Raw genomic sequence first — 7,423 nt, 5'->3', positions numbered from 1 at the left:
GGCTCCGATGCGCAGGCTCAGCGGCCATGGCTCACGGGCCCAGCCGCTCCGCAGCATGTGGGATCTTCCCGGACTGGGGCTCGAACCCGCGTCCCCTGCATCGGCAGGCGGACTCTCAACCACTGCGCCACCAGGGAAGCCCAAAATTGCCTTATTTTTAATTTCCTATACATTATTGCTAACTGAACACCTGCTATGTGCTAGGCACTGCGCTTGACCTTTAAAAAAAACACCTCATTTAACATTCGTAACAGTATAGTTATCATCTTTGTTTTACATATGTAAAGAAAATGAGAATCTTTAGAGAAGTTAAATACTTGCCCAAGTTCACATGACTGGTAATATATGAACCATAGTTTGAACAGAACTTTCCAGACTCTAATGCTCTTTTCATAATATGCTGCTCTCTCCCCAGTGGATTTCAGCTGAATTGAATTTATTGTAAAGCGGTGAGCAGATAAAAAGTACTAGCTCTGGGACTAATGCCATCCTTTTACTAACTAGCTGTGATGGGGTCAAGATATGCCGTGTACCTGCCCTTTAATATCTACATCTCTAAAAAAGAAGGGTTTTAGCTAAAGTTCTTTATTGCTCTAGAAATATGTTCTATTTAATTTTTTTCAAAGACTTTCTTGCTGGCGACCATCTAAAAAAAATGGAAATAGCTTTTAAGTTTTTTCTTTTTATCAGAACAATCTCATAGATCATCATTACTAGTTTACTGGAAGTTTGTACTTGTATGGGTGAGGAAGTTTGGAAATATTGCACCTATAAATCTATAGAAAATATAGATGTTAGAAAATTATATCCTACCTAGGAATGCTTGTTGTAACAAAGCTGAATGCTATAACTAATACGAAAGCTGGATGCTATAGCAGATGAAAGAAGCTGACAAGAATAATATTATCTTACATTTAGGTTCATAAAATCAATTACACTAATACACATTGAGGGAGAATTGGTATATTTAAAAGACAGAAAAATTAATTTCCCTTTCTGTTACGATGCCATATATCTTGTGGCAGACTAATTATCCTGCCAAGACCAATGAGAAAGAAAGAAAAATGGTTATCAGACATGGATTTTAAAATCGCTGTGAACATAGTGTGAGAAAATAGGGCAAGATGGAGAATTTCACCAGAGAATTGTATCTTTAAAAATTGAGACATAATTCACATATCTTCAAATTCACTCTTTAAAGTATACAGGTTAGCGAGTTTTTAGTATTTTCACAAATATGTGCAACATCAGTATTATATAATATTTTCATCACTGCAAAAAGAAACCCAGTGCCCATGAACGGTTACTTCCCATTCCCCTTACCCTCAGCCTCTGACAACCACTAATCTACTTTCTCTCTCAACGGATTTGCCTGTTCTGGACATTTCGTGTAAATGGAATTACACAATATGTGGCCTTTTCTGTCTGCCTTCTTTCACTTAGCATAATGTTTTCAAGGTTCATCCATGTTGTAACATGAACTTCATTATTTTCTATTGCCGAATGGCATTTCATTGTATATACCACATTTCATTGTATATACCACAGTTTCATTGTATATACCACAGTTTCATTGTATATACCACATTTCATTGTATATACCACATTTCATTGTATATACCACATTTCACTGATACACTGCAGTTTGTTTATCCATTCATCTGCTGATGAATATTTGGGGTTTTTTAAATCACTTTTGGGCTATCATTTATAAGTTTTTGTGTACATAGATGTTTTCATTTCTCTTGGGCATATACCTAGGAGTGAAATTGCTGATTCATATGGCAACTCATATTTAACCATGTGAGAAACTGCCAAGCTGTTTTCCAAAATGGCTATAGCATTTTACATTCCCACGAGAAATGCATGAGACTTCGTATTTCTCCAAATCCTCAACAACACTTGTTATTGTCTGCTTTCTGATTATAGCCATGCTTGTGGGTATGGAGTGGAATCACATCGTGGTTTTGATCCATATTTCCTTAATTACTAAGGAGGTTAAGCATATTTTCATGTGCGTATTGGCCATTCATAAATCTTCTTTGGATAAATGCCTATTCAAATCCTTTGCCCATTTTTGAATGGGGTTATTTGTCTTTTTATTGTTGAATTGTAAGGGCCCTTTATATATTTTACATATGAGATCTTTATCATATATTATTTGCAAATATTTTTCTCTCATTCTGTAGGTAGTCTTTGCATTTTCTTGATAGTGTCTTTTGGACACAAAAGTCTTTAATTTTGATGAAGTCCAGTTTATTTTTGTCTTTTATCATTTGTGCTTTTGGTATCATGTCTAAGAAACTATTGTCTAATCCAAGCTCATAAATATTTATGCCTATGCTTTTGTGTAAAAGTTTTCTAGTCTAAGCTCTTAAAATGTAAGTCTTTTTGAATTAATTTTTGTTTATTGGGAGGTGGGGTCCAACTTAATTCTTCTGCATGTGGATATCTACTTTAACCAAGGTTAAATTTCATACTTGATGGTGAAATATTGTAATCTTTACCATATAGATGAGACTTACACAAGGATGCTAGTTACAGCCACTACTATTGAACATTGTACTAGATTTTTCTTTTTTCCTAGTGCAATAAATCAAGAAAGTAAAGCAACAGATAAAAATATAAGAAACTAAGAAATAAACTTCCAGTATTCACAGATGATGTGACATTGTACACATAAAACACAAAATAAACTAAATAAACTACTACAATTAATAAATGAATTTAGTGAGGTCACTAGCTACAAGGTCAGCTTACCAAAGTCAATTGCATTTCTATATACCAACAAAAGGGAAAATAGAAAATAGAAATGGAAAAATAGAAAATTAAAAAATACTTAGAATGACATTATATACACTAGCACAGCAAATTAAATACCAAGAAATGAATCTAATGATATATGTGAAAGGACTCCTCACTGAAAACTATCAAGTATTATTAAGAGAAATTTTAAAAGAGCTAAAAACATAGGCCATACAATGTTTACAGTTTGGAAAACTCAGTATTGTAAAAGTGTCATTTCTCTTCAAATTCTCTTCAAGTAACCTATAGGCTCAATGCATTCCAAATAAAATCCTAGCAGACAGAATTTTTTGTAGAAATTAACAAACTGATTTTAAGGTTTAAATGGAGTTACAAAGGGTCAAGAAAATTTTGAAAAAGAACAAGTTTGGATTCACTTTAGAGAATATGAAGACATTATGAAGCTACAATAATTAAAATGTGATATCAGCACAAAAATAGTAAGATAGAACAGTTTTCTTTTTTTTAAAGATTTATTTATTATTCATTTTTGGCTGCATCAGGTCTTAGCTGAGGCACTCAGGATCTTCGTTGAGGTATACGGGCTCATCTCTGCGGCGTGCGGGCTTCTCTCTAGTTGTGGTGTGTGGGTTTTCTCTTTCTAGTTGTGGTGCACAGGCTCCAGGGCACATGGGCTCTGTAGCTGTAGCGTGCGGGGTCCAGAGGCAGTGAGCTCTGTAGCTTGTGACACACGGGCTCTAGTTGAGGCACGCGAGCTCAGTAGTTGTGGTGCACGGGCTTAGTTGCCCCACGGCATATGGGATCTTAGTTCTCTGACCAGGGATGGAACCCGCGTCCCCTGCATTGGAAGGTGGATTCCTTACCACTGGACCACCAGGGAAGTCCCTAGAACAATTTTCTAGATTAGAGAGTACAGAAACAGACTCTCACACATATGGTCACTAATTTTATTACAAAAGTGACACCATGGTGTAGGGAGAAAGAACAATCTTTTCAATAAGTTATGCTGCACACACTGGATATTTTTATGCAACAAAAATAAATCTTGATTCTCCTACCTCATATTGTATCCATAAATCAATTCCAGATGGACTGTAGATTTAAATGTGAAAGGTAAATCATAAAGAATTCACCTCAAGGACTGGCAAATGAATTCTACTTAAAATAAATTCCATGTTTCAAAAGACACCACTGGGGCTTCCCTGGTGGCGCAGTGGTTGAGAGTCCGCCTGCCGATGCAGGGGACACGGGTTCGTGCCCCGGTCCGGGAAGATCCCACATGCCGCAGAGCGGCTGGGCCCGTAAGCCATGGCCGCTGAGCCTGCGTGTCCGGAGCCTGTGCTCCGCAGTGGGAGAGGCCACAACAGTGAAAGGCCCACGTACCGCAAAAAAACAAAAACAAAAAACAACAACAACAAAAAAAGACACCATTAAGAGTGAAAAGATAGGTCACATAACAGGAGAAGTAATACACATATAGACATGCACACATGTATTTATGACAAAAAAACATTAATATCTATCTATCGATCGACGATCTATTTATCTGACTTGAACAGTCACTTCACAAAAGAAGACATTCAAATGTTCAAAAAATGAAAAGATGCTTTACTTCATTAGTCATCAGGGAACAACAGTAAGATACCATTTTATAACTACCAGGGTGACAAAGAAAACTGTTGACAATACCAAGGGCTTGCAAGGACTTCAAGTAACTCAAACCCTCATACATTGCTGTTGGGAGTGTATATTTGTCCCACCGCTTTGATAAACTGCTTGGTAGTAGCTATTAAAGGTAAATGTACACATACCTTAAGATCCAGCAAATGCACTCCTGGGTATATACCTAACAGGGATGCATACACCTGTGCACCAAATGACATATACAAGAATGTTTACAGGGTAACTGTCTTTAGTGGTTCATCTATAAACAAACCCATGTCTTTCAACGGTACAATGAATAATAAGTTATGATCTATTCATAAAATAGAAGAGTATACAACAGAGAGAATGGATGAATCTCAAACATATAATATTAAGCAAAAGACAGTAGGCCAAAGAGTTTGGTTCCAGAAAAATTGATCTTAAAAACAAGAAAAACTCATCAGTGGTGACTGGAAGTCAAGATAGTGGTTACCTTTAGAGGTAGCTATTGGGAGTAAGTATGAGATGGATTTCTTGCTGGAGTTGGTAATCTATTTTTCAAACTAGTTGGTTAAATGGCCAAGATCACTTTAGGAAAAATTCAGTGGGCTGCACACTAATGATTTGTGAAGTTTTAGAATAAATGTAGTACTTTTAAAAGTTTTGCTTCAGTTGACACAAATTTTTTTGAAGACTTTGGTTAAGGCAGTAAGTTCTTATGAAGATATCAAATCCTGCTTCTGAGACAAAAATAAAAATAAAACACAAAAACTAATATAAATTAAACTGTAGCACAATATAATAGAACTTTTATTAATTTTTTAAAGTAGAATGTGATGCCTCATGAAGCAGGGAGTTTGTTATCACTGGATTTATACAAGGTAAAGATAGAAGCATTCCTATTAAATAATCTTAAAAGGGAGTCTTTAAAGGGTGGGCTTTGGATAAAATGATTTCCAAGGAGCTTTTCAACTCTAAGACAAAATAATGTCAACCTTACAATGAACAAACACAACCTCCCAAGTGGGTCATACCAAACAATTTGCCAAACACTGTTCATCAGTGAGCAGATCATTTAAACTATCAAGCTGATTCCACTTAAAAGAAAATATATTTCTCACTTCCTTATATGTTTGACAACTTTTAGTTACATAATTTAAAATATATACATTAAACTACTGAGTTAAGCAATACATTAAATTATGCCTAGTTTTTTTAATATTCTTAACAAAAACCTAAAATAATCTAGTGACAGTTGACTGCTCTATTGGTCAAAGATGTTTTGCCATGGGAAAATTTAGAATGTTGCTAACTATATCTATTCACTGTGCCAGGACTGCCTTATGAAAAATTAAGCAAGTTCTATTTATTGCTCACCTAAATAGTCAGATCAGATATGCATAATGTGTGTATGTGTTGATATAAACACCATCGTGTATTTTTCATACTACATAGCAAAGAGATATTTATAATGGATACTGATTCAGTTTGGGCTGAACTTTAGGTGCATGAAAGGCAGAGACTGGCACATATTCTACTTTTAATTCATAGGACCAACTCCTCCTGGTTGTCAAATAATTATTTGCAGATATCAATAATTCTTAAATTTTTTGGTTCAGGACCTGGAATAAAAATTGTGTATCGTCAACACAGTAAAATGTAGACATGAATAAATTTAAAATATAATTTTAGAGACTTTTCACCCTTTGTTTTCTACCCACATATCTGGCAGTGTCCTGTACACATATATCACAGGTCCTGGCCTGGTTAACTAAAATAATGTATAGTTGGCACAAACACTGACAATGTTGCTGGCTTTGTTATAATATTAAACACTATTAGGCATCCTACCCTGCATGGTAAATTCAGTTTGAGATTCTTTAAGTTGTTGTGGAAGCATTAAGTATTTATCATCACCCAAAATTGCGCCAGGCATTGAATAAAGCATTTACCTGTCTTTGAAATTTTCAGAGAAATCCACAGTTAATGCTGAATTTTTGCCTATATTAACCAACTCAAATGACATAAGACATAAAAATGTAAGTCACATATATTACAATACTACCCTGTAAGTAGATTGGAAAAAAATGTAGTTACCTACATGCTTACTTCTGTAGGCTCCCATAGTAAAATCCCAGAAACTCTTAATTTCCTTCCATGCCCTATGTTGTTTCATTCTATCTTAAACAATTTACTGAATTCAATGACTACAAGGAAGGACTAGTATGAAGTGGAGAAGAAGGCAAAAGTCTTCTAGTGGTTTGAACCTATGGTGGCTCAGTGGAAAGAAAATATATACCTCTAAAATAATGTAGTAGAAAATGAATCTGAAACAACTAATGCAATTCTTTCTTCTGCTTTTATCTGGATGTGCACATAATAAAACGTCACCAACCGCATGCATTGGTATTTACATTCTGTTTACTATGGGAAGTATCCAGCCTGAACAAAGAATAGAGTACTCTGCTTAACAAATTATTTTGGCAGATGGAGAACTGCCACATATTCCACATATGAATAATTATTTTTAATAATTTAGAAGTTACTTCAGGATGTTACATTATAAATATTGATTTTTACTATATTGCAGAAGTACAGAAATAGTAATAAAAGGTATACTTGAATTCCAGGAAGATGATGGCTTATGTTGAAGTCATTCATTCTGCCTACCACTCATCCACCCATCCATCCAGCTATCCATCTATCTTTCTATCCATCCATGCATACACCCACTCATCCATTTTACATAATATGGGATATATGGAAATACAGTGGTACACAAAATGGATAATTTTTCTCATGAAACTGTCATGAATAAAAATGTAAGAAAAATACACAATGACTATACTAGATGATTGGATTTTTAAAAATTTAGTGAGATATAATTGACATACAACATTGTTCAAGTTTAAGGTGTACATGTTGATTTGATAAATTTATATTTTGCAATATGATTACCACCATAGCGTTACCTAACACTTATATCATGTCGCATAATTTAGATGATGAGATT

This window comes from Monodon monoceros, unplaced genomic scaffold (genome assembly GCF_005190385.1).
Source record: "Monodon monoceros isolate NGI ecotype Baffin Bay Population unplaced genomic scaffold, NGI_Narwhal_1 Super_Scaffold_2, whole genome shotgun sequence".
Classification (NCBI taxonomy): Eukaryota; Metazoa; Chordata; class Mammalia; order Artiodactyla; family Monodontidae; genus Monodon; species Monodon monoceros.
The sequence above is the reverse complement of the archived record's forward strand: the minus strand, read 5'-3'. Positions refer to the sequence as shown.